This window comes from Pelecanus crispus, chromosome 4 (assembly GCF_030463565.1).
Source record: "Pelecanus crispus isolate bPelCri1 chromosome 4, bPelCri1.pri, whole genome shotgun sequence".
Classification (NCBI taxonomy): domain Eukaryota; kingdom Metazoa; phylum Chordata; class Aves; order Pelecaniformes; family Pelecanidae; genus Pelecanus; species Pelecanus crispus.
Genome location: NC_134646.1, coordinates 48,380,646 through 48,401,128, shown reverse-complemented (window position 1 = coordinate 48,401,128; position 20,483 = coordinate 48,380,646).

Here is a 20,483-nt window from a genome sequence, read left to right as displayed (position 1 = left end):
TTTTTTTTTTTTTTTTTTTTGAGTAATGGCAAATTTGCCTTAGAGTGTGAAAAAGGTTGGTCTCTAAGCCAATGAACATACTAAGGAGAGACAGCAAAGCAGCAGAGCAGTTCCTCTGCCAGGAAATACAACGACGACAGTTTGGATAGAAGTCTATTAGAATAATCACATTCATTGTAAAGGAGTAAATATTAGAAAGAAGCTGTCAGAGCTGAAATTAATAATTCTGTTCTTTTAACAGGGTAATCACAACTTTCTTAATTATGACTAGAGATAAAAGTGTCATTCAAAATACTTGGGGTATGTATCACTAGGTATATAGAGAATAAAAATGCATAGCAATGAACTTGATGGCCTGATGTACATTTTCTTTTCTTAAATTTGTGTAATTAATTAGCCAAAACTGTTGTTGCCATTAAGCTAAGAATGAAACTGACCCTGAAACATTTCTTGACTGCTGGAGAGGATCTAGATTTAGGAAGCTGGTGTCAGTTGCCTGGCTACAACAAATACTGTCTTTTGTCCCCTGTAACATAGCTAGTTTTCTACTGTAGGTATTTTTTACATGATCTGCCACAACTGACAAGTTGCTCTTGGCTAACTAATAATAATAAAACCAAAACAAAACATAAAAACTAGTAACAAACTAAGCAGTTTATTTAGATGCCAAAATTATTACTGAAATCATCGTGTTCTTAGACCTTCCCAGGGCAAAATTCACTCTCTATAGGGAAAAATCATGAAATCAAGACTGCCAAATCTAATTTTGGTGCACATCTGTGGTGACTGTGATTCCAAACTCTGGCTTTGAAGGAAGTGTATTAAGAAGAAAATTAAAGGCTCAAAATTCCTTTAAAAAGCTTGAGATCAAGATGGCATTTTATAGTTTTATAATGAAAATGAAGAAAATTGCTCACATGTTTTTTCCAGGAAACTCACCAGAGAGAAGAGTCCTACACTCAGAATCATCGAATGGTTTGGGTTGGAAGGGACCTTTGAAGATCATCTAGTCCAACTCTCCTGCCGTGGGCAGGGACATCTTTCACTGGATCAGGTTGCTCAAAGCTCCTTCCAACCTGACCTTGAACACTTCCAATGAAGGGGTATCCACAACTTCTCTGGGCAACCTGAGAAGTTGTGGATGAAGAGAGACAACAAAATTTCCCTGAAATTACAGAAGTAACTCATCTTCCTTCACCAGATGACATCCTCTCAAAAAATGGTGAAAATGGACTCTGAGCAAGTGTCCTGGTTTCGGCTGGGATAGAGTTAATTATCTTCCTAGTAGTAGGCATAGTGTGGTGTTTTGGATTTAGGTTGAGAATAATGCTGATAACACTGATGTTTTAGTTGTTGCTAAGCAGTGCTTACACTAAGTCAAGGACTTTTCTGCTTCCCATGCTCTGCCAGGTGCACAAGAAACCAAGGAGAGGACATATACCTGGAATAATCCAATATCAAAAGTTTAGGTACCTTAAACTATAAAACAACTGGAATTTTGAGGACAAGTCTGTAATACAAGAAAGCCCAGAAGCTCTTACAAAAATTGCTGAGGTGTCTGTTAAATATGTAACAACTTTAACTGAACCTTGAAAAAGCTTCACATAAAATTGATGCTAACTGACACATCAAGGATGTTTTTCTGCTTCTGCTTTGATAAATAAGATTGCAGAAAACCATCAAAAAATAGCTTGAAGCTAGTAGCTGATAACTGGACAGGATTGTATAGCAGGTGAAAACAAAAATTTTAAATATAAACAATGTTTTAAGACTTCCATTTGAAGCTAAAAAATAAAAAAACATTGAATTACTGAATATTGCATTCATCTAATTTAAGTCATTAAGGAACTGGAGAAAGTAACCCAGAATCAGAAAAAAGTAGTTTTCAGGTGAAAAAATAAAAGATCAAATGTGATATTCAGGAAGCCACACTACAAGGCTTCAGAGAGCAAGGCAGAAAACATCAACAGTTTGTTTCAGATTTTATAGTTTGGAGATGCTTGGAGACTACAGTGGTAGAAGAACAAAAGACAACTGTTTTGAAAATAAATGTTCTAATAACAGATTTTCTCTAATTAATTGACTTGTATGATACTTCCATAAATTAGAATTTTATTCTTGGATTATGTCATATAGTCAGTAGTTCCATAAAATGAGCATGTACGTGTTCTCCTCACAGTTTTCTCATCTTACATTGCTATATAGTAGACTGGAAGTATCGAGTAACTTTTCCTGAAGTAGCTCTCCGAAGAAAGAGTTTATGTTTTTGCAACTATTATTAATGCTTTAACTGTAGTCAGGATTCCCTACATGACCGGTTAGGTTAAATTATGGAGGATTAAGTTAATTGTTGTATCCAAGTTACAATATTCAAGTCTGGATGGGTGGACAACCAGGTTGGATGATGAGGCTCAAAGGGTGCTTTACGAGCCATACACTACTTGGAGGCCAGTAACAAGTAGCATATTGCAGGTGTTATTGTAGGATCTGTTCTGCTTAACATTTTTACCAATGGAGGAGGCAATGGAGTGCCTGCTCAAAAAGCTTGCAGATAACACCAAACTGGGGGAGCAAAGAATATGCTTGAGGGTAATGCTACCACCCAGAGGGTTCCAACCAGGCTAGAGGGAAGGGCCAACTGTAACATATGAAATACATCAAGAACAAAACTTCCCTGAATTCTCCTGAAGAAGTCTGAGCCATGCAATTTTTCCCATAGTCTGGCTTCATGTCCCTCTGCAGATATCTCTGATGGAGAAACATGCCTGGTTACTTTTTTTAAATGGATTAAATTTCACGTGACAATTTATATATATCTGCATGAATGTTCAAACCACAAGGAAAATCAACTCTATCATTTAATTTCCCTGAAAACAAGAATTCCTATTCCTCCCTCTTGTCCTTGCTTTCAACACTTTATAATGAAGACTCCAACAGCAGGCAGTTTTCTGTATTATATGAGTGAAATCCCTCAAAATGAATCAATATTTTTGAGTGATCTAAAGCAAGCTACAAATAGGAACAATATAGAACTTGTTATTTTTTGAAAAATATTTCTTTGCTATATGCATTACAGGAATAATATAATGTATTTAAATAATGAGGAAATACAGGCAAATACTACAGAAAATTATATACAAAGGAGGAAAGGTAAACTTGTAGTGATAAAGATGTACTTGAGTACATTATGCATTAGGTCTATTTCACACATCTGATCAATCTTTTTCCTTCTGGCTGCACCTCTCTGGCACATTCTGTACCTTTGATTGCTCCCAATGACCTTTGCCAGTTTTGAATTGCTCAGGTTGCGAACATACTGAAATGAATTTGTTTTCCTTGTGTTTCTAAAGCTACTATGCTTATATGCTAATTACAAATAAAATGCTTGACCCATAAAGGAATCAGCAGGAAACCTGAAATGAAGGCATTATCCAACATTTCATGCTCCTTAGTGATGCCATTTTAAATATTTTAGACAGCCTATAAATAATTAAAACCTCACCACAGCAAATTATGTCCTATTATGCAAATAAATAGCCTCCTCCCTGGTTTCATTAAAGATTCTAAATGACAAGCTGAGCAGTTTAAACATGGCAAGGTACTGCAGTGAGGCGAGAAATCTTCCAATATTTTTTTTTAATTGTTAGTGCCAAGTTTCATGTGGATTTTTACTCTAACACTTTAACTTGCATGAACAAATAAACCTTTAATAAACCTTTTGTAAGTGGTGAAAATGCATCATTTAATTAAATTTGATTTGTTGTGAAACTATTGTGCTTCATGAATATTTAAGTTATGCAAACTGCTGCAGAAAAAATACAAGGCTATTCTTTTTTTTTCATAGAAAGCTGAATTTATGTACTATGGTTTCTGTAAGATCTTTATTTGTTCACATACACTATATATATAAACAATGTCAAGGTTTTACATTAAAAATTGTTAAACATCTTATCTTCCTTTCACAGTAGAATTCAGATTTTATTTCAACAGAAACAGAATTCAGCTGCATTCCTATATGTGTATAGCAAGCAGACTTACATTACATCATATAAAATACTTTCATGTGGGATTACATTTTTGCAGCAGTATTTTTACAGAAGACTTGATTTTTCAAATCTATTAAGTTATCAAGACCCTTGAAATTATGGATTTTTGCATCAGAAACATGTATTGACCAAAGTATAAAATTATTTACTTAAGTAACTTACATTAAAATAGTCAGAAATCTAGGATCAGAAAGGAATGAAAGATTATTCCTTTATATATTAAGGGATTGAGAGCAGCCCTGCAGAGAAAGACTTGGGGGTACTGGCAGATGAAAAGCTGGACATGAGCCAGCAACGTGCACTTGCAGCCTAGAAGGCCAACCGTATCCTGGGCTGCATCACAAGAAGCGTGGCCAGCAGGTCGAGGGAGGTGATTCTGCCCCTCTGCTCTGCTCTGGTGAGACCTCACCTGGAGTACTGCGTCCAGCTCTGGGGCCCTCAGCACAAGAAGGACATGGACCTGCTGGAGCGGGTCCAGAGGAGGGCCACAAAAATGATCCAAGGGCTGGAACACCTCTCCTACGAGGACAGGCCGAGAGAGTTGGGGTTGTTCAGCCTGGAGAAGAGAAGGCTGCGAGGAGACCTTATTGCGGCCTTCCAGTACTTAAAGGGGGCCTATAGGAAAGATGGGGACAATCTTTTTAGCAAGGCCTGCTGTGACAGGACAAGCAGTAATGGTTTTAAACTAAAGAAGAATAGATTTAGACTAGACATAAGGAAGAAGTTTTTTACAATGAAGGTGGTCAAGCACTGGAACAGGTTGCCCAGAGAGGTGATAGATGCCCCATCCCTGGAAATACTCAAGGTCAGGTTGGCTGGAGCTCTGGGCAACCTGATGTGGTTAAAGCTGTCCCTGCTCGCTGCAGGGGGGTTGGGCTAGATGACCTCTAAAGGTCCCTCCCAACCCAAAGCATTCTATGATTCTACGATTCTATATGCTTTTTCTCCAAATTGCAATTCTAATCTTATTATCTACATAAAGTATTGTAGGAAAGATAAACTTCAAACATACCAGAATATACAGTGTATTTCAAAATTAAAATGAAAAACCTTGTACCTTGAATCAACTCAAAACCTTTTAAAAACCTTCCTTAGCAATATGTTAACGTGAATTAATTACATATCACCAGAAAACTGAAAAATTAATGTGTGCGTGTTTTTTAAACTTTAAGGTCGACTAACTACTACTGACTTGCCAGTCAATAAAACTTCCAGTGCAAATAAAATGAGAAATTCAGAATGATTTTTTCAGCATAACTGTAAAATTCACCGAATTCAGTCTTTTCTGAGTAAACACCACAAATCTGTACCTCCAGATTTTCAGATAAGGTTAAAAATCTGCATTAACATATAACTTTCCTTCGTGAAATAAACCTGTGTTAAAGTATTTCTGTAGTAGTGCTTATTTATATGTGTAAAACCAAACCTTCCTAAAAGTTCTCAAAACAGCAGGTTTTGGATAACACCAAAATGAATACAAACTAAGAAAACTATGTTTAGAAAATACTCTTTGCATTCACAGACCTCTACAGCATCTAAATGACAGCTTATTTACTTCTGTAAAGTCTGGTCTCTGCTACATCCTGACTTTGGCTGGACACTCCCTCCCTTATTAATACATTTGCAAAATAAAACTGTTTTTTATTGTTGGTCATTGTCTTTCAAATGCTCTCACTCTATCTTACACATCACCTGCAACCTAGAATGCCATTTTTTGATCCCACCTTCTAAGAACATCAGTTGCTTAAGGGAAAAAAAGACTTCCCTCTATCCTCTTCTAAAAAGACATTCTTTACAGTCACAGTCATTCTGTTACTTGAGTTCATGTCAGGCTTTGCATTACACTAAATGATGCAACTAGATAATTTGTTCTCTGCTTTTCTAATAGAGATACTGGGAGTAGTTCAAGAACATAAATTTCTTTGTTGCTTTCTCTGGGTATATTCAGGTATGTGTACTGAGCCAAATTGCTGAGAATCAAGTGTATTTTAGAAGTCTGAATACCTAAATGTGTTTAACCAACTGTGTTTTATGTGGATCCCTGTTCCCATAAACAACTGAATTCAACCCCAAAGTAATATCAAGCAGGATAAATGAACTATGTGGTGTTTGGGCAAAAAATATAAGGAATACAATGCCAATAGATTCTGGAATGAAAAGAGCAGAAAATTAGATAAAGCTGAATAATGTACATAAACTTAAATTTGGAAACAAGCTTGCTTTTCTGAAGAATATTAGCAAGAAGTTTAATGGAAAAGAAATTTTTTACATCAAAAATAGGAGAAGTTGTCTGCTTGCAGGTTGGTTTTTTTGGGTGTTGTTTTTTTTTTTTTCTCAGAGATGAGACTTTATGAAAAAAAGGTTCTCATGAGAAAAAACTAAGAGCTTATTTAGCTGTTGACAAGTGAAGAACGTGTGTATAACAAACAGTGAGTAACTCACCAATGAGGGTACATGCTAAAGAATGCATTCTTAAGGGACCAAATGCAAAGAAATACAAAATTACTTATGATACACAGTCAAACACTAGGAAAAAAAAATGCTAGACTAGCCAGAGCGTACTGAATGCCTGGAGTGCAAACAGAAGTTTTCAGCAGCAATATTCATCTTGTAAAAAAAACAGAATGAAGGTGTGGAACTAAAAAATTCATTTGAAAGAGAGCAGGGAAAAAAAGAATGACGTGCGTGACATACAAGTATTAAAGAGAGAATATCGCATATCTGCATATAGAAAAGGCACAAAGAGATGGGGAAAGTGTGTCAAAAATATTTGTGCCATGCAAAGCAGTGGTAACACTGATAATTAAGCATTAGTTAAATGTTGGAAAAGATCTGTATGAAGTGCAATAAGGAAATGACTTTATGCAATTATGTTACACAGGTAAGTAGGAAATTATATAAATTATGGTGCAATTAACTATGCAATTGGACACAATCTTCAAGGAGAAAAATTTAGAAGAGCAGTATTTTGGCTACAATATAGAATAACATTTACTGTATTTGCATCAAAAAATTAGGATGAGGAGGACATCCTTTCCATGAAGTGGAGAAATACAGCATTAAAAATAAGTATTAAATGTTAATATTTATATTTCTATAAAGCAGACATGCTACCAAACACACAAGTCAAAATAAACATTTTGTGTAGAATCATAGAATGCTTTGGGTTGGAAGGGACCTTGAGAGATCATCGAGCCCAACCCCCCTGCAGTGAGCAGGGATTGAACCTGTGAACTTGGTAATTAAACTCTGCATCCATACAACATCCTCTCAAAGACGATGACTGGTTAGGAGAGATATTCTGGAGTGTTTGAAGGCACAGACTTAGGACACTATCAAATCAGCTTTATCTACAAGTGCCATTTCAGTATATTATGCATTATAACCTACATTATTATTATTCTCCAAAGTGGGATAAAGTGCATTTAAAAAAATTGCTAGGAAAAAATGTTTTGTTTACCATGTTCTAAAGCCATTCAAAGCAAGACAATATATGCCAGATTTTGAACATCTGTTTGGCATTTGTGAGTTACTTTTCTTAAGGGCGCTAGTGTAGTTTTAGCATAATTAGAGGACTTTGGAAAAGACTTAGTGCAATTTTATATATTTTTCCTCTGCATTACCGCTTATGTACAGTTCCTGTGCATGTCAGATGTTTCAGAGCTGCACACAAGCTACATCAATGGTCTACACATGTGCTGCAACTCTGGTATGTCTAGGACCCATTTAACATTCTGTGCTATGCATTTGATAACATCAGTGAGGTTCACTCAGCTAGAGGTTTAAATCTCTTACACCTAAGTCTGGCCTGGTGACGGGCAAACTATATGCCCCTACAGTGTTCCAGAGAGTTACCACGACTTGCCAAGCCAGTATCATCTTAACATCTGCCACACAGGGTAGAACTAGTGTTCACCTTGTCTGTATTTATGCACCCTTTGGGAAACCTCAGGTAACTACTCAATTGCAATGTCCCTGTAATGACAAATCTGATCTCTTAGAACAAAGATTACATTGAACCTCTGGCATGCAGAACTAATGTGTAGCAATTTTTACAGAAATGAATAAAAGGACCTTCATAAAATAATTATTCAATCATTTTACCTGTACTTCTATAACAACTATGTAGAACAGGCTTAAGTATCTTTAAAATGTTTCTTAACATTTTAAAAAAGTCAGCATCTACAGTTTACCTCAAGAAGGTATTTGTAAGGAGTGCAACACATTAACTTCCAAATTTTCTGAAAAAAATTCCTATCAATATTCTTCACTGTACGAACTGCTTGTTGTCAAATCTAGTACCACCTTCCTTATTTGTGCTCAGATAAAAAGCTGGATAGTTTAAAGATTAAGCTATAAAACTATATAAGCTATTTTGGTTTATAAACAAAACTGAAAGGTTTTCCCTTCAGCAGTTACAAGTTGGTTTTAAAAAAGCACAACAAACACGGTTATAAATAGAAAAACCACCCTCCATTTGCTGTGATTCAAAATCTCATGGTGAAAAATGACATGAATTCATAACAATATTAATATCATGATGAAGTAACAGGTATATAAATATAGTAAAAATTGGAAAGATGCCTTTCTACATAGAAGCAGCATAAACATTCAATTTTTAAAGTTTCATCTATCTGAATGCTTAAAAAACCAATGTTCTTATAGCTAAAATAATTTCAAGCTCAACTTCAAAATGCAAATGTATTTGAGTTTTTGCACAGAAACTATCACTTATAGTATAGTACTTGTTGCTTTTAGTTATTCCATTTACCCATCATTCACTCTCTAATCTCCTTTAAGCCCATGTTTCTCCATTCCATATACAATAAAAGGATTAAGCACATCCTACCTCTTAACTTTCTCTGGAGGATAACAGATTTAATTACTGTTCTTCCTTCCATGCAAGCTTTCAAGTCAGCAAATTTTGTGTAGCTCTGTAGCATAATTTTTAATACAGAAGTGTTATGTGTCTGCATTCAGGTGATACAAGCAAAGCACGTGTTCTGCAATGCTGAATATGAAGCTATTTGCTAGTTATATTTCTCATAAATTAAATGTTAAAAATGCATCACATCTAATAGTTTTAAAAGTCTGTTTTCAATACAGATTCTGGCTTGCTTTTAAAATAAAAGAAACTTTAATGAAAATCTAATTTTAAATTAAAGTGTTACATGCTATTAATAAGATACAAGAACAAAAGCATAACTTAGGGCATATACTGAGCAGTTGTCCTGAAAGCATACTTTTCCTATGTGTGTCCCATGCTTTGCAGCATCAAAATCCTCTGTACTTTGAGACCTAGTCCAAAAACAGGTTTTGCACAATATCAATTCATTTCTTCAACAGAAAAATTGCAGTAGTTTTGCTGTTCATTATGAGCTGCTTAGCCGCAAAGGTAAAGGAGGATTTTCTCTTTAGCATAATTTCCCAACCTATTGCTATATACCAACAGCCTTAACTACAGCTTAGTGAAAAGTTTTCTTTTACTTTACTTTTTTTGCCTGGAATTCTTTTAGTATAGGAAAATACTTTGATACTTCAGAATGGATATCAAGAGGGAAGCTATGAAAAGGTTAATGTAATTTCAGCTTTACCACAAACATTTCAAAATCAAAGACAAACCTAACACACAACTGGCAAAAGAGAAGATGAACTGCAAAGGAAACAGTAAATTTCAAATTATTTTTGTTACTGGGATTTTGTATCAAAAAGTACTCCAGTCCAAGCAAACAAATCCACAGTTGTATTTTCATTCATCTCCTCCAGAACTGAGAGGAACACCTAAGGAATCAGATGTACTGCAGTGCTTAAAAGAGAAGACATACTTCAGTGTTGATTGTACAATATTCTACATTTTTTTTGTTCTGCAAGTTGAAGTAAGAAATTAACAGTAATAAACAATTATGAAAACCCACAGCATTCTTTAGATACTATTAGTTTTTTCCCTGAAATTTAGGAGCAAACAACACAAAGAAAAGAAAACAGAAAACAAACAAAATAAAAAAGAACCAATGGGAAGCATGTAAACAAAGAGCATGTAAGATAGTAGATTTGTGGCTTCCTAAAATTTGAGCACTAACAGAGAGAGGGTATTTACTTTTCCAAGTTGTAAAATCATACATCCAAGCTCCAATAGTAACACTAGGCTTTACACATCCTCTGCATTTACATATAGTGAATTATTCTATTCCATGCCATGTCCTTTGAATGCAAAATAAAGCAATATCATATCCTGTAACTACTTAGAATAAACCATGAATCATCATAGTGCAATGGTCAACTTCTGGAAAAGAAGAGATCACTGTACAAGGCTGAACTGCTTATCATCTAGAACTGAAAACAAACTATCTATTTTCCCCATAGGAGGAATAAAAATAAGATTTTGTAGAACAGATTTGTAGTTAAATCATCAGATATGCTTAGCAGCCTAAAAAACCTACATGGCTATAATTTTGAGGAGTGTTTTTAATACAGCATAATAATAGTAAAAGTTACTTTATCAAGAAGAAATACCTATTTATATTATATATTCAACTATGCCCATGAGAACAGTAGTTCTAAAGCTAATTGAATACAAGCTTTCAGCCACAAGATAGGCTTCTATAAAAATTACAGAAGGAAACCATTGAATTAGCATCTGGAATGAAAATTAAATGCACAAAGTAGAGGGAGAACCCTGAAGATCCACAGCTGGAAAGGTCAGTCTGTAGCTTTCACCTTTGTTGATGCAAAAAAATGCAAAAACACATATATATGATAAGAAGAGCTACATGATGTCCTCTGTAGCTTAAGTAACTAACCAAAAGATACAGGCACATTCTTAATTAAAGAAAGTATGTTAAGGATATTAAATAGCCTGTGCTTTTAAAAGGTCAATTCAGTTCAACAGCACAGAGTACACTAACTAAATACAAACCCTGTGGCCAAATATTTTCCCCAAAAACTTACAAAAGGAAACAAAACATGCATGCAATTTTATTATACTTGTTGAACTTCTTACCTATTTTGTATTTGCAGTTAATGCAGATTTTATTTTTGTTATTATCACTATAGAGAAATATACAGTAAGAAAGATCACAGTTAACCCAATTTTCATACTATATCAGAGCACGTCTATCAAATCTTCACATTTCAACATGAAATTTTGTCCTCTGCTAAGCAACTTCACTGCATACTAGAAGATAACTTTTTTCCTTGAAAAAAAAAAACCTTGGAAAACTTGAAAATGTGATACACCAAGCATCTCAGCCTCCCCAGATACCTAAAGCCTATGTACAAAGATTTAATTCATAGTGACATATGTGTAAAATTAATTTAGCCTGGGGTTTGGGTTGTTTTTCTTGTTTGTGTGTTTGTTTTTATTTAGCTACTTAAATATGCACATTGCAGTTCTCTAAAGTGTAAGCTGGTATTTAATATCATTGGCTAAGGATTTTGAACTGGCTTAAACTGCAAGTATTGCTAAAATTTTAAAGTTACCAGGTGATACATGTATTTACATTTTTCTATTCTGAAAATACGCTTTTCATGTGGAAAAATATTCAAAGGCATTATTTGTCTAATTTAGTTACAAATTCCTCAACCAATTCTGCTATCAATAAACTGTGTTATCACAATGCAATTTGGATTAAGCCCTAAACAATCAGCTCAAGTTCTTCACAGAGTTTGGGTATGCAGAAGCTCAACTGTGAAACATTACTGATATTTAAGAAAGAAAATTTTGAACTTGTGTCTGTGATGGAAAAACCTCCCAGCTGTTGAATATAAAATAATTTTTGAGAATTTTAATATCCTACATCTAAACATATTTGTTACATAGTTGAATTCTTATTGTTTTATTTGCAAGTAATATTGATTTTACCTTGATAATATGCAGTAAATAGAGGAAAATGAGTATATAAGATCATAGATGACCTCAATTGAATTAAGGTCTGTATTTGAGTAAAAGATTCTCCTGACACTATGATATAAACCATGCAAGTGCAGTACAAGCAGTTAGTGAAGGTCAATTCAACTGGGAGAGTAAAATGCAAACTTTGCATTGTATTACCAGTCTCTGAGATGCAATGTCTACAATGGACTTAGGCACTAAGCACAGAAAAGCTAAAAGGAAATAGCACTGAAAGTTTATCAAAATCACAACTGAGTTTTCTTCTCTTCCCAATTTAAAAACTCTTCTGTATTACAAGATGAGTATCTGTTGCACACTAAGCAATTTTAGCCTTAGTTTCCTTTATCAAATTTCTTACTATAATTGCAAGCAGATACAAATAGAATTCTATTTCAATTACAAACGTAAATTATTGTGCTGGTTTTGGCTGGCATAGAGTTAATTTTCTTCATAGTAGCTAGTATGAGGCTATGTTTTGGATTTGTGCTGGAACCAGTGCTGATAATACAGAGATGTTTTTGTTATTCCTGAGCAGTGCTTACACAGAGTCAAGGCCTTTTTTGCTTCTCACACCACCCCACCAGCGAGTAAGCTGGGGTGCACAAGAAGCTGGGAGGGGACACCGCTGGGACAGCTGACCCCAGCTGACCAAAGGGATATCCCGCCAAAAAGGACTGTCATGGCTTGACCCCAGCAGGCAGCTAAGCACCACACAGCTGCTCACTCACCCTCCCCAGTGGGATGGGGGAGAGAATCAGAAGGGCAAAAGTAAGAAAACTCATGGGTTGAGATAAGAACAGTTTAATAATTGAAACACAATAATAGTAATAATTGCAATGAAAAGGAGAACAACAAGAGAGAAACAAAACCCAGGAAAAACAAGTGATGCAACTGCTCACCACCTGCCTACTGATGCCCAGTCAGTCCCCGAGCAGTGATCGCTGTCCCCCAGCCAACTCCCCACAGTTTATATACTGAGAATGATGTCACATGGTATGGAATAGCCCTTTGGTCAGTTTGGGTCAGCTGTCCCAGCTATCCTCCCTCCCAACTTCTTGTGCACCTCCTCGCTGGCAGAGCATGGGAAGATGAAAAGTCCTTGACTTAGTATAAGCATTGCTCAGCAACAACTAAGTATCAGTGTGTTACTTGTGGACTTGGTAGTGTAGGTTAATGGTTGGACTGGATGATCGTAAAGGTCTTTTCCAACCTAAATGATTCTATGATTCTTTCAACATTATTCTCATGCTAAACCCAAAACACAACACTATACCAGCTACTAGGAGGAAAATTAACTCTATTCCATGACAATTATGAACTTACATAATAGTGGAATTTTCAATTCCAGTACATTTTTTTCTTATTCAATTTCAATATCAAATAAATATATAATTTTATAATGTTACTTACATTCAAAACATGAAGTCCAGTCCTGAAGTGTTACAGGATGAATTTGTAAAAAAATCCCCATAATTAGTAGTTATACAGATTGTCAAAATCTAAGTTCAAGATTTGTGTCAATGTATGAAGCACATATGTGCATGAAACAATTTATACAGAGCAGTAACAATGGTGGCTAAATAAAATCCTCTGTTCTGGGTACAGGTCTTTGCCAAACACCACCCAGGGCTATGACATTTTGTGGGTTTGTGCTGTGGATCTTCGCTGTTTCTTCCATAGCTTGTTTTTCTTGCCTAGCTGTACAATCTTTCCAAACTGTTTGAGCACTACAGATGATTTGAATGGCCAGACTATATCAGTATGCATCCAACAGAAGGGAAAAATCTCTACTACAGTGACAATATTTTGTTTTTGTAACATGCATACAGCTTTCAGATTCTGCTGGGATGAAATGCAGCATGAACTAAAAACATACATGAAACTTATATGACCACAGGGAACAATATTCTTTGCTGTGCAAAAGACTTCATTCTCCTCAATTCTTTATCTTGGTTGCCAATTCTGATATTCCTATTAAGCTGATAATTCCTTTAAATAACAATGTAAAGGAACAAAAAATTTCAAGTTTATCTCAGAACTTTCTCCTAAGGGGTTGCTACGGCAGGAAAGAAAAATCCTGGTATGTCCAATTCCAAAGGACTACGAAGACTTTCAGCTTCCTAGAGCACCAATTTTTAATCCTTCACATATATGAACTGGTAAGAATCATTACTGAATATAATTTCAAAAGCACATGATTCTCCATATATATTAATATGGTATACCTAAATACTTCACCAATTACAAAATATCTGCTACTGTGTAACATCTTCAAAATTTTCAGAACTGTACTTATGAAACTTGTATTCTCAGTACATTAGGTTTTTTCCTAATAATAGACCATGCTGGCTTGAAATGCTGGCTTAAAGATGAAACCAGAAACATTAATTTCACATAACAACATTGCACAACCAGAAGTTCAGATGTTTGGTGTTCTTTTTCAATGTGATCCTTCCACACTCATTCAATTTCTTTCAAAATAACAGGATCTGGCTGAGATCATTTGGGGATCCTGGAGCAAAACCACAATCTCAACAAATGTTCTGTGAAGTATTTCTAACTTTTTAACAAAAATTTTATAAAGAAACTGTTTACAGCAAAAGACATCTGTATTGGCTTTTCTCTTACATATTAGGTAACCTAATGACACTTGAGTGACTGCTGCCTTATTCAAGGCCCAGTTGTATTGAAGCAAACGGAATCTCATAATACACTGAAAAAGTTTACAGTACTTGTTATGCTTTACACATACTACGGTTAATGTTCTTGGAAATAAATTGCCTCATAGATTGATGAAAGTGACAGACTTTAGCGCACCACTGTTTGCACCCAACTGAGGCCATTATCATTCATTACAGGGTGTGGTTTTTTTCTTTTCCTAGCTAAGTAGCAATAATTTTCTCAAACAATTAAGGCTTCTGTGTATTTTTTTACTCTTTAAATTACCTTCAGCATTAAAGGTGTCACAGGATCGTTTATCCTCTCTTGAGCAGTACTTACTTCAGTGACAGTTACCACAGGAGTCACAAGGATGTCTTTTCCTGATCCCCATCAATCTGAAACTTCCTAGAAGGGCGTGAATAACTATTATACTGTCTGTATACACAGTGCAGTGTTAGGCACCAATACTCAAAAGACCTCTGAACTACTTAGTCTAGGAAAAGGTTTAACAGCCCAAGCAAAGTACTTGCAGCCTTGCAGGCTAGTAAATTTGGTGTTGTCATTGTTTGTCACAGACTTGTGGTTTGTTCTCTATTCCTTTCCTCAATAATTTCTAAGATTTATTTTGCTTTAGGAATTCAACAGTTAAACAAGGAACAAACCCCCCAAAATTCTAAGTAAGAAACAATTTCTAAAACTTTCATGTTATAGAAACATTAGCCTAGGTATTTTTCTTTTCAAGTGAAACATGACACACAATTTTGAACAATCACTCTACAAATTCAAAATTACAAACAAAAATCTAACACAGCACTAATCAGTCACTGGAATATAATAGGTTTATGGCACAAAACTGTTTTGTATTCACTTCTCTATGGCAGTGGAGCCAGAGCTCTCAACTGGGTAAAATTTTAGAAAGATAATTTTTCTCTTCCACTGCAATTTTGTGCTTTGCATAACACCTTCCATACAGGGAAGTAAATACACCTAAATGTACAAGGCTTAAAACTGACTGTATCTACATGAATTTCATATCTAATTTTATTTTATAAATATTAATATGAATGCATAAAATGTTTGTGTTCTTTCTGGATACTAATACAAAATTGTAAAAGTATTTGTGGTCTATTATGTTATCACAGAAGAGTCAACACTTAAAATTATATATTGTGCACTTGAAAATACTTGTACCTAATTTGTACAAATCCTTGCTTCTTGAATTTATTGGTAACTACATTCAAGGGAGCAAGCCAAAGGAAGTTATATAATAAAGGCTATAGGTTTAAGGATTGATATAATATTATTTCATATTTTTTCTGTTTATCTTTGCAATTCACATTATTTCAGCTAGCTGAGCTGCAAACCCTTTTTCCAGAGGTCATACAAAGGATGTGCTGATGCTGCATAAGGAAAGAAGCCAACTCTCAGTGACCGAAAGCAGGAATAAGATGAAATGATAACAAAGTGGCAACATCACATCAAAGCTCACTAATAATAGCAGAGAAAGACAATATCCCCAGATTAAACACCCCAGTCAGCATGAATAAGCATTTAATGTTCCTGTGACATATCCTAGTGCACATATATATATTAAAAAATGCTGCTTCATCATCAAACCATTCCAAAGAAGGTCATCATTATTGTAACCTGGATTGAAATAGCATTCTTAAAATTATATCTGATATGATAATTATTACTATGACAAGTAATATTTTTCATGAGTAGTGTTTTTCCCCTTGCTATATTTTCTATATTTTTTCTAATATATATCCAAAGTGTACTGTCTAAAGTGTGTTCTTCCTTTTCTGGACCCTGTCCCACAATGTCTTTTTCATAACGAGTAGTTTAGTCCCTTGTTCCTTAAAACATGAAAACCATACGTATATTTTGGAATCTATTCTGAGAAAGTGCTATCAGCAGAAGTATCTTTGAGGAAAGAACAGAGACTACCAGCTGCACAGCAAATTGTAGCATCCATCTTCACACTATCACAATTGCAAAGAGTGAATAAATAATAGTAACAAGACATGATTTAATAAAAAACCTGAAAAATTAGAAGTCTGGTGAACATCAAAAGCATTTGTGATGCCTGACACTACTCAGTAATATTTATAAAAGGAACAGAATGACAATAAAAGAAGAGGTTCTAGCACTAAAATATAGAACATTGCACTTATAACTGAGTTTCAGACATACTGCAAGCTTACATGTATGGACACAAGTACATCTTGAGTCTGAATTCTTGCGTTCTGTACAGCTTTGGACCTGTGGGCTGAGTTCAGGAGTACTAGCCCAAGAGCGAGCTAACATGCAACGTATTTCCTGACCACATCCTCTGCTTGCTTGTGGCATTCCTCTCTGTTTCTTGAGCTGAGGGCACCTAGCAATGGTGCATTCTATGATTCCAGACCCTTCCAAATATCTAATTGCTTTCCACTGCTAGTCACATGATACCTCCACAAGGCATTATGAAATAATATAGTTATGGATTTGATTTAAGTCAGCAGGCTTGACCCATCCACACTGGAGGTAAGCATGCATTCAGACAGCACAATCTCTAGGTTTTTCTTTGGCATGCTATGCAGCTCTCCCAAAGTCCATTCCATCACTTTGGGTGCTACATAACTTTAGGATCTAGTGCATATGCCTTCTTCAGAACACTTCCCCACCCAAATAAAAAGCAGTACATAACACTGAGTTCTGCATCCTGAACAAAAATCACAAACTTGGAATAACTGTCTACAGCCATCAAACATAGAGATCTCATTAAAAATACTTTCTAAAGATGGATAAGTAGCCTTGCATTTACCATAACATACACTGATAAAATCACATAAAAACATGTTCTCATTTTAGTAGAGCCCCCAAACTGTACTCCTACTTGCATACTGTAGGTACCTTTGCCCATGCTCATTACAGGTATCTGTTGGAGAATACAAATAGATTATCAGAAAATTCTTGTGTCATGGGTGTTCTGATACACATTCAACAAGCCCAAAAGTGCACAAAAATGCCCTGAAAATAGTTGCAGTTTTTTCTTGCATTATTTTCCTTCATTCTCCAAAACAATGAAGTTCTGCATCACTAGCTCCTACCCAAAATCAATCTCTATATGAAACTACTGATATAGTGGAGACATAACACAGACTGACATAGAAGATGTATACAGATACAACCAATTCTATAAATGTAACTGTTTAAAAAGCTAGGTGTATCTTCCTGCATTTACATTCTAAGTCACAGATGTATCAAAAAGGTATCAAAGATGTTAAGAGTTTTTATTTGAAGTGTTACATCAGTAATATACCTATCAGTTACATTTTGACATTATAAGCTTTAATTATTATATTTTTTAATAAATTATATATGCCATGGCATATATCTCCCACTGGTTGGTCTGAATGTAGTAGGAGTCACCTTTTGGCATTTGGGAGACCAAACCTGGGCACACTGCTCCAGATGCAGCCTCACAAGTGCAGAATCAATGAGAAAAATCACTTCCCTTGATCTGTTGGCTACACCTTCCCAAAGCAGACAGGTATGCAGCTAACCACAAAGGTGCACTGCTGACTCATACCTGTTGTCCACCAGGATACTCAGGTCTGCTTCTGCAAACCTGTCAGTCCAACCCTAGCCTGTGCTGTTGTATAAGGTTATTTAATTCAATGTAACTGATTTCCTATTTGTCCTTATCAGAATTCACAATGTTTCTAGCAGCATATTTCTCCAGCTTAATGAGATTGCTTTGAATGGCAGCCCCCCAAAGTTTGGTGTCATCTGTCACCACTGTTCTGCTTGCAGTCCATTCCATCTTTCTGGTTGTTGAGGAAGATGTTAAATAACACTGGCTGCAGTAGAGAGCTCTGAGCAATATCACTAGAAAACAGCCTGTTGGTTGCCACACACCTTGTGGTAACACCTTGTGCAGTTTACCCAACCAATCCATCTCTTTCCCATCTGACTAAAAGGATACCACAGCTATGGGATACCATGCCAAAAGCCCTGTTTAAGTCAAGACGAATGATATCCATTGCTCCCTCCCCATCCACTGAGCCAATCATCTAATCGCAAAATTCAATCAGATTGGTGAAGCATAATCCGCCCTTGCTGAATATTTGCTGGTTGTTTCCAGTCACCTTCTTGTCTTTGACATATCTGGAAATGTCTTCCAAGAGAATCTCTGATGATCCTGGGAATCCTTCATGATCTTCCTGGGAACCAAAGTGAGGCTGACCAGCCTGTAGCTCTCCAATACTGCTTCCTGCCCTTCATGAGGATGGGCATGACATTTGCCTTTTTCCGCTCACTGGGAACCTTTCACATGCAACATGAACTTTCATAAACAATAGAGCGTGGTCCTGAAACTACAAAATTTGCTTCTGGTGATAGATATTGATATATATTTATACAACATATTTCCCCTTTCTTCTGTATATCAAAAGCTGCATTAAAAAAAAAAGTGTACTCAAGGCACATGAGAAGAAAGCTGCTTTAAAAGATTGCTTTTTAAAAGAGTTGCTTTCTTTTTTATGCTATATTAAAGCTGAATGTATATTAGCTAGTTGAGCTCATGACAGGTAACTTTCTTTTCATTATTATTTTATTGCTAGCTTAACAAAACTGTGTTTTAGACTGGGATTTGATCGTCTTCTCTCAGAATACCCACAAGAAAGAAAAACTCTTCAAACCTTTAATTACAGAAGTGGCAGGAAAATGGTGTCTGAATTTGTGGTCTTACTAGAGAGTATTGATCAAAGGAATAGTGATAAACATGGCTTGGGCCAAAAGGATCTGAGTAAGGAATTACAATCAGATTAACAAACAGAAGAAATATGATCACAGAGAAGTATGTCTAAAGTAAAAATGTTTTGGAATTTTATTCGGTAGATTTGGAACTTTCTCTTTTTAATTCAGCTAATGAAATATCCATTTTATCCGCACACCCAGTAGTCAACTTACACTTTCTTACTCATTTAGCTCACTTCTGTACTTATCTCCATGCTGCTTGTTTCAGGAGATCTCCTGAAGTAAAAAAAAAAGTATTTCTCCCTACATAGGTAGATTAATCAGCATGTTACTTTGTATTGCCTGGGAGTGTGTGTTTAGTAATTAGATAATTTGTCTTCCCTTTCACAATTAAAGTGAACAGAATTAGTACCCTTTCCATGGAGACATTTTCTGGCACAGAGAGGGGAAGGCTTGATTCAGACTATCAGAGTAACCATCCATTTTCAGTATGTTACAAGATACAGCAGAAACATGATTTGAAGCCTTTTTGGGTCAATCAGTTGATCCCGTTTAATACACTCATGTCAGCAACATGTGCATGGCCATCACTAACATTGTAGCAGTAGTAATTTGTTGCTTAGACATCCACATAACAAAATGGAAGGTACAATTAAACCTTATGCTTTAGGTGTTTTAAACCATTCTGACTTTGCAAAGCAATTCTGAGGCTGGCTTGGCTTCCCACTCAGGGATTCTCCTTGTGTAGGGAATGCTCCATGGAGCCCAGCACTGAACAGTGATTGTTGTTCCATACTGCTGACTAACAGCTTCAATGATACAGAAAACCCATTCTTTTCTGTTATTCTCAAGGCCCTGGCTATTCTCAGGTGAGCAGCAGTCTTACAGATTCACGATAGCTAGAAAAGCAGATAACAGAGCTCTCTGAAGTTTTGTCACTCAGTCAGTTAATAATAATATACCATCTCTGTTAGAAAAATGAACAGTTTGCCCCCAACCTCAAAACAATACCTTACACTACTTCCCCCAAAAGCTACATGAATAATTTTTCAAAATAAGTTGCCAAAACTCAACCATTTTTCCTGTTTTAACCTTCCAATAGAGCATGTACCCATGTGATACATATGCATTTCTAAAAT